This window comes from Lactuca saligna, chromosome 4 (assembly GCF_052625555.1).
Source record: "Lactuca saligna cultivar CGN05327 chromosome 4, ASM5262555v1, whole genome shotgun sequence".
In the NCBI taxonomy this organism is placed as follows: domain Eukaryota; kingdom Viridiplantae; phylum Streptophyta; class Magnoliopsida; order Asterales; family Asteraceae; genus Lactuca; species Lactuca saligna.
This window is the reverse complement of record NC_136420.1, coordinates 309056678-309065699: the sequence shown is the minus strand read 5'-3', so window position 1 is coordinate 309065699 and position 9022 is coordinate 309056678.

Here is a 9022-nt window from a genome sequence, read left to right as displayed (position 1 = left end):
AGTGAGAACGTGGAGCAAGGAAGAATAAACTTAATCATGGGGAATAGGAAAGTTACACCTGTCACCAAGATTGGAGTTTATACTTTATCGCTAAGTAGTGGGTTAAATTTAGATTTGAATAAATGTTGTTATTCGCCAGAAATGGCAAGAAATATTATTTCCTTTCATGCATTGTACAAACAAGGTTTCACCTTTTCGTTTGATAATGAAGTTGGTTCGATTAATGCTTTCTTTAATAATGTACTTTATTTTAAAGCATTACCTTGTGATGGTGTGTATGAAGCTGTATCTGTTCTAGATAACTTAGAAAATAATGTTTTGTGTATTGATTCTACTAATAATAATAACTTGGATAAAGCATCATTATGGCATTGTCGTCTTGGACATATAAGCAAGAAACGCATAGGCCAACTCCAAAAGGATGGAGTCTTGGAGTCGTTTGACCTAAAGTCAAATGATAGTTGCGAATCATGCTTACTTGGAAAAATGACAAAGTCACCCTTCACAGGCTCGTGTGAAAGGGGTGAAGGTTTGTTGGACCTTATACACACGGATGTGTGTGGGCCATTCAAACATGCCACAAGGGATGCTAATCGTTATTATTTGACTTTTACTGATGATTACAGTAGATATGGATATGTCTACTTAATCAAGCATAAGTCAGAGACTTTCGAGAAGTTTAAGGAATTTAAACTTGAAGTCGAGAATCAATTGGGCAGGAACATTAAGATGCTTTGATCCGATCGGGGTGGTGAGTATCTTAGTTCAGAGTTCCTCGACTATCTAAGGGAATGTGGGATTGTCTCACAATTGACACCTCCCAGGACACCACAGTTGAATGGTGTGGCTGAGAGGCGTAATCGAACCTTGTTGGACATGGTTCGTTCCATGATGAGTTGAGCTTTGCTACCAATCTCATTCTGGGGGTATGCTTTAGAGACTGTCGCCCATATCCTTAATCTAGTCCCTACAAAGAAAGTTGCCAAAACTCCTCACGAGATGTGGACTGGTAAAGTACCTAAACTTGACCACATCAAGATTTGGGGTTGCGAGGCTTTCGTGAGACGCGAGACTCATGATAAGCTCGAACCCCGAAGCGAGAGGTGTATTTTCATCGGCTACCCACAGCAATCCTTTGGTTACCTCTTCTACAGACCTAGTGACAATGTGGTCTTTGTAGCAAGAAGAGGAGTCTTTCGAGAAAGAGAGTTTATAAGCCAAGGAGACAGTGGGAGGCAAGTTGATCTTGAAGAAATTCAAGAGTCAAGTGGTGAAGGAACTTCAAACTCTAGCCCTCAACCTGAGGAGGAAACTCCTGTTGAGCCAATTGACGAATCTGTAGCTCTGAGGCGTTCCACGAGAGTTAGGAGTGCACCTGAGCATTACTATGGATTCCATATTACTGCAGAAGGTGAGACACTTATTAGTGATGGGACACTAGTAAGTCAAGATGACCCTAACAGCTACGAGGAAGCCATGGCAGGCCCCGAGTCTGCTAAATGGAAAGAGGCTATGGATAGCGAGATACAATCCATGTATGACAATCAAGTTTGGAACTTGGTTGAGAATGTACCAGGTCGAAAGACTGTAGGGTGCAAATGGGTCTTCAAGAAGAAGACCGACATGGATGGTAAAGTACACACTTATAAGGCTAGACTGGTTGCAAAGGGCTTCTCTCAAATTCCTGGAGTGGATTATGATGAGACCTTTTCTCCGGTAGCCAAGATTAAGTCTATTCGGGTTCTATTAGCCATAGCCGCATTTCATGACTATGAAATTTGGCAAATGGATGTCAAAACCACTTTCCTTAATGGAAAGTTGGTTGAAGATGTTTACATGAGTCAGCCAGAGGGTTTTGTCAGCAACAAGTACCCCAATAGAGTGTGTAAGCTTGAGAAATCCATTTATGGATTAAAGCAAGCACCTCGCAGATGGAATCTTTGCTTTGATGAAAAGGTCAAGGAATTTGGCTTTTGTAGGAGTGAAGATGAATCTTGTGTGTATGTCAAGGCTAGTGGGAGTATAGTTAGCTTTTTGGTATTGTATGTGGATGACATACTACTCATAGGAAACGACATTCCAACCCTGCAGGAAGTAAAGTCCTAGCTTGGAAAGTGTTTCGCTATGAAGGACCTTGGTGAAGCTGCCTATATTTTGGGGATAAGGATCTTGAGAGATCGGAGTAAAAGACTAATTGGACTTAGTCAAAGTACCTACTTGGAGAAGGTGCTGAAGAGATTCAGAATGCAAGACTCCAAGAAAGGAGAGTTGCCCATCCAGAGTAACGCCAAACTGAGTAAGACACAAAGCCCTAGCATTGAGGCTGAGATAGCACAAATGAGTCGAGTACCTTATGCTTCGGCTGTAGGATCGATCATGTATGCTATGACGTGTACTCGACCTGATGTAGCTTTTGCCCTGAGCATGGTTAGCAGGTTTCAGGGGAACCCTGGCAAGGCACACTGGACTGCGGTAAAGAATATTCTCAAGTACCTACGAAGGACTAAGGATTGGGTCCTTACCCTCAGTGGGAGTGATGACTTGAGAGTTGTAGGGTATAGTGATGCTAGCTTCTAGACTGATAGGGATAACTTCCGCTCTCAGTCGGGCTGGGTCTTTACCCTAAATGGAGGAGCAATTTCTTGGAAGAGTTCCAAGCAAGAGACAGTGGCAGATTCTACTTGTGAATCAGAGTATATTGCAGCTAGCGAGGCGGCAAAGGAGGCGTTATGGCTGAGGAACTTCATTGGAGACCTTGGAGTTGTACCAGCTATTAAAGAGCCAATGGAAATTTTCTGTGATAGTGAAAGTGTTGTTGCCTTAGCCAAGGAACCAAGGGATCACGGGAGATCCAGACACATCGACAAAAAATATCATTTCATCAGACATCGGATCGAAGAAGGACTCCTCGTGGCAAAGAGGGTATCATCAGATGAGAATCCGGCAGATCCCCTCACGAAGGGACTGACTCGGGTTAAGCATCTCCAGCATGCTCGGAGCACAGGGCTGAAGGATGATATTAGATTTAGTAGTTAGATAACCTCGAAATTTGTAAAGTGTAATTGACATTTGATGATGAATAAAAGTGTTTTGTTTATGAGTAAAGTGTTGCTATCTCTTGTCGATCATTTACTATATTTCTTTTGCATGTTTTGACTTCCAGAATAATTTTCTTTGGTATAACATATTATTCAAACCTCCACAGTCGGTCATATGTCGGAAGTAGGTATGAATCAAGACTGTCATGTTTGGTTGTAGAGGTCTTGGACAAGGCTACAACAATCATGAGTGCTCATAAGTTCTGAGCATTGGACTCAACCCACGCTCACTGGAATCACTTCATGGAATTCTATCTAGAGTGATCGTGAGACGGTAATATCATATAAGTCTTTAAACCTAGAGATATGATTTGTTACTTACAAGTTGGTTATGCATTGATTGTACGAAAAATGCATTGGTAACTCGATGTTATAAATCGCGCTCTTGTGTGTAATTCAATGAGTAGTAGAACAAACATATGAGTCGAAGTTTATCTGTTCCTTCTTGGATTAGAAGCTGATATTTGGGCCCCTCGATGATTTTGTTTTGACCTATGTACCGGGCCCGGTCAGAACTAAATTGATGTGTTCAATTAAGTTCTTTGTCAAACAAATCAGAAATCGAGAAACAAACTGTTGGACAATAAGTAAGACATTGTTCCATGTAATTGTCCGACTGATATCTAGAACAGAGGATTATATGATTACTTATCTTAAATGGCGTACCATCATCTTATCAGTTTCGAGAAACCTTGTAAAGAGCTACGATTGCCGATCGGTTCCTGAAGTCATATTTGCAGTAATAGTTATTAGACTTATCCAAGTGGGAGACTGTTGGATAAGGTGTCTAAGTCCATAACTATTTCTGGTATGTACTTGACCCGACCCGGCATGGTCCATTTGGGTTGCATGGCACCATGCAATTGGATAGACTAAATGAGAGAAATAACACTTGGAGATTATTAATATATTATAAGTTCTAATATGTTAATAATATTATTTGATTAGTTTGATCAAGAATTAATTTAGAATTAATTATGTGATCAAAATATAACTAATTAAATATATGGGTTGATTATGTAAATCATCCATATCTTGTATAGTGGGCTAAAAGGCTCCATGGACTATCAAGTTGGGTTCCACCCATAGGATGCTCCATGGATGCTCCATGGGAGTTACAAACCCATGGGTCATGGAAATGAAGAGTCATGACACATTAGGGTTTAACCCTAGATGTGTCAACACTATATAAGTAGCATGTTCTCCACCTAAAATCGGACACACTAAGAAACAAGAGGGCTTGGCCGATTTTGAGAAGTGTGTGTTCTCTCATAAGTTCTTCCAAGAGAATTTGGTGTTGTGTGAAGCATTTGAGGAATCACACTTGGGTTGCTAGGCTCACAAGGTTTCAAGGAACACAAACAACAAGGTAAGTTATTCTATCTATAGTTTATGTTAAAATTGTTCCCCATGTATGCTAGATAGGAATATAACCTTGGAATTCAACTTTCCATGATAATTAGACAAACATAGATCCAAGGTTATTAGGGTTGCATGTACACTTAGGAAGTGTTAGAATGCTCAAAACCCATCAATTCTACCATTGTCTCAGTGGTTTGAAAGAACTGAGGCTGTCTTTGAAATGTGCTCATGTCCCGAGGAGAGCAAAATAAAATTTGCTACTACCACCCTTACTAATAGGGACCTGACATGGTGTAACGGCCACGTCAGTGCACTGTCTTTGATAACATCCAACGCCATGGGCTGGGACACACTGAAGGACCTCATGAGAAGGGAGTATTTCCCTAGGGGCGAAATCCAGAAACTTGAGGAGGAACTCTGGAACCTCAAGATGAAAGGGACTGACATAACAACTTACGCAACTAGGTTCTGCGACTTGGCGACTATGTGTCCCAACATGATCCCCTCGGAGAGCAAGAAAATCGAACGATACATCTGGGGTTTAGTGCCCCCGTATCAAGGGAATGTTCTATCCTCTCATCCTGCAACCTTTGACAGCGCCAAGGAGTTAGCCCACAGGTTGATCGATCATGAAGCTCCTCCTACTCTAGCAACAACAACTACAACTGCCACTTTACCACCCAAATCATACGACAACAAGAGGAAACATGGGGATCGAAAGAAGAACAAAAGAACTCAACTTTCTTCCAAAAACCAGCAGATCGTGGCTGTCCATGCTGCCACCACTCCCGCTACTCCTGCACTGGCGAAAGCTTATGTTGGGAACTTGCCCTAGTGTCCCAAGTGCCCCTTCCATCATAACGGCCCCTGCTGTGAATTGCAATACACCAGCTACAACCGGAAGGGCCATACTATTCGATTTTGCAGAGCCCCACCCAAACCTATCTCGTAAGTCCCTAGTTCGGGAGTGACCCAGACCTGTTATGGTTGCGGTGAAGCGGGCCATTTTAAGAAGAACTGTCTGAAAGCTGGGAATGCGGGAGGAACCGGAAGACTACTCGCTATTGGCCACAATGAAGCAGTAGTGGACCCCACAGTAGTCACGGGTACGTTTCTTCTCAACAACTCTTATGCCTGTGTCTTATTCGATAGTGGTGTAGAAAGAAGCTTCATAAACCAAAACTTTAAACACTTACTTAATCAATCCCCACAACCACTAAAAGAAACATTTGACGTAGAAATGGATAACGGAAAGACCGAAAGCTATAACGAAATTTGCATAGGTTGTACCCTCACGTTAGACGATCATTCATTCCCAATCGATCTCATACCGGTCTCGATCAAGAGTTTCGATGTCATTGTTGGCATGGATTGGTTGAGTCTTCATCGCGCTGATATTCTATGTTTCGACAAAGCCATCCGCCTAAATTCACCGAATCACGAAACTCTGTTAATCTACGGGGACAAACCCGGTACGAGTCTTCGTATCATCTAAAGTATTCAAGCCCAGAAGTACTTGCGCAAGGGATATCGCGCCTTTTTTGCACACGTCGTCGACACGGGCCAGAAAGTCAAAGATCCAAAAGACATCCCTATTGTATGCGATTTCCCTGACGTCTTCCCGTAAGACCTTCCAGGTTTACCTCCCAAATGTCAGGTTGAGTTCAGAATCGACCTAGTCCCAGGAGCTACCCCCGTAGCTAAGTCGCCCTATCGTTTAGCGCCTGCCGAGATGCAAGAACTATCTGGTCAACTTAACGAGCTACTCATCAAGGGCTTTATAAGACCGAGCTTCTCACCCCGGGGGGCTCTGGTGTTGTTCGTGAAGAAGAAATATGGATCATTCCGTATGTGCATCGATTATACGGAGCTCAACAAACTCACGGTCAAAAACCGCTACCCTCTTCCTCGTATAGACGACATATTCGACCAACTACAAGGGGCGAGTTACTTTTCCAAGATTGATCTTAGGTCCGGGTATCACCAGTTACGAGTCCTTGAGGAGTATGTTCTGAAGACAGCCTTTCGAACTCGTTACGAGCACTACGAGTTCGTAGTGATGCCCTTCGGACTGACTAACGCACCCGCAGTGTTCATGGACTTGATGAATAGGGTGTGTCATGCATACTTAGACCAGTTCGTCATTGTCTTTATTGATGATATACTCGTCTACTCTCGGAGTGAGGAAGAGCACAGAAATCATCTACGACGACTCTTGGAAATGCTGCGATCGGAGAAGTTATACGCAAAGTTCTCTAAGTGCGAATTTTGGATCCGAAGAGTTGAATTCTTAGGACACGTGGTTAGTGAAGAAGGAATCCATGTAGACCTGTCCAAAATTAAAGCCATTGAGAACTGGTCAGCACCAAAGATGCCTACGGAAATTCTTCAGTTTCTAGGCCTCGCTGGCTACTACCGTAGATTCATTCAGAACTTCTCTCGGATTGCGAAACCTCTCACTACGTTAACACAGAAAGACGTACCATTTGACTGGGAAGAGAAACAGGAGAAGGCATTTATGACCCTGAAGCGAGACCTATGCACCGCACCGGTGTTATCCCTTCCCAAAGGAACAGAAGATTTTGTGGTATACTGCGACGCATCGAAACTAGGGCTCAGTTGTGTCTTGATGCAACGAGGTAAGGTCATCGCCTATGCCTCAAGACAGCTGAAGACACACGAGATCAACTACACCACACACGACCTCGAGTTAGGGGCGGTTGTATTCACTTTGAAGATCTGGAGACATTACCTGTATGGGACGAAGAGCACAATATACACTAACCACAAAAGCCTCCAACACATATTGAACCAGAAAGAGCTCAATATGAGACAGTGACGATGGGTTGAACTACTCAATGATTACGACTGCGAAATTTGTTATCACCCGGGGAAAACCAATGTAGTAGCAGACGCCCTAAGCAGAAAAGAGTATTTTGGTCGCAGAGTTAAGTGATTAATAACCAATGTAGTAGCATTCGCACCTATCCACACATATTAAGTGTTGGATAAGGTGTCTAAGTCCATAACTTATTTGGTACATACTTGACCCGACCCGGCATGGTCCATTTCGGTTGCATTTCATCTAAATGATTTATGGATAATTTTATGAGAATTGTATACTTACGATTTATTAATATATTATAAGTTATAATATATTAATATGAAGTCATGTTATTAAACTAGTTCTAGTCTTAAATTAATTATGAATTAATTTAGAGATTAAAAAGAAGACTGATTAAATTATGGGTTGTTATATTTTACATAGTGTAGGCTAATACTGATTTGTTAATGGGCTAAGCTAATATGGAAGTCCATGGATGATCCATGGAGCTTTAAACCCATGTATCCTTGGAAAGGAAAAGACATGGGTTATTAGGGTTTCACCCTAACCATGCACACTATATAAAGAAGCATATGATGCAAGAAAAGACACTAGTTGTGTGAGACTTAGTGGTGGCTGATTTCATAAGAAAGTATACTACTCTCTCAAAGTTTTCCAAGCGTTTGTGGTGATTTGTGATTTCTATTTGAGGCATTCACACTATTGGTGCTTGGCTCTCTAACTCCATAGGAATCAAACTCATCATAAGGTATGTAATCTCATCTAATTCTTTTATGTATTTTAAAAGTACTCCATGCCATGTTAGATAGGTTATGAACCTTGGAAAATTATTATTTTGCATGTATTTAGACAAACATAGATCCAAGGTTTATTAGGGTTGCATGCACACTTAGAAAGTGTTAGATTACTCAAAACCCAACAGTGGTATCAAAGCCAGGTTTGTTTTCTTGAATACTTGATCCAAATTGCTAAAAAATGTTGAAAAACTGCATTCTGCACAGTAGACTCGCCGAGTCCATTCATGGTACTCGCCGAGTCCATGTGTAGATTCAACCAACTCGCCGACTCAGTTCATGCACTCGACGAGTTGGCAGGCTTGAGTGCAGATTTTTGAGTTTTGGTGTTGGAATTGATCTAGAATCATTACCTTAAACTGTTTTGATCTTATAAAACCTATTTTTGATGTGGTAATGATGATGGTGGACTAATTTCAAAGTTATAATCAAAATTTCAAGTTTATATGTGTTCATATGATTCTTGAAATTGTTGATGTGGATGTTCATGTTCATATGAGTTTTGTTAGATCATAGGAATTATTTGCAAATTGTTTGTTAGTTAATTCTTGATCTTAATGTGTTTTAATGGAATTCATAATTTGTCCTCAAGTTTTGGAATTCCAAAAGATTTTCTTTTAAATGTTTTTTTAAGAAGTCATAAGTTACACTTTTGAAGAGTTTTTCTAATAAATGCTTTTATGAACTTCATAACTTGTCCTCAAGTTATGGATTACTCTTCATTAAATGTATTAAACACTTAATTAAAACTCATAAGTTAAGAATATCCAAAAGTTTATGAATTGTTCGAAACTTGCCCTCAAGTTTTGGAATTTGTAAAGTCTCACACAAACTTTAATTCCATACCCTAGAAGTTTTAAAAATTAAAATTCTACCCTTATACTATTATAAGATTAATGGTTAATTATTATGTATATGTATAA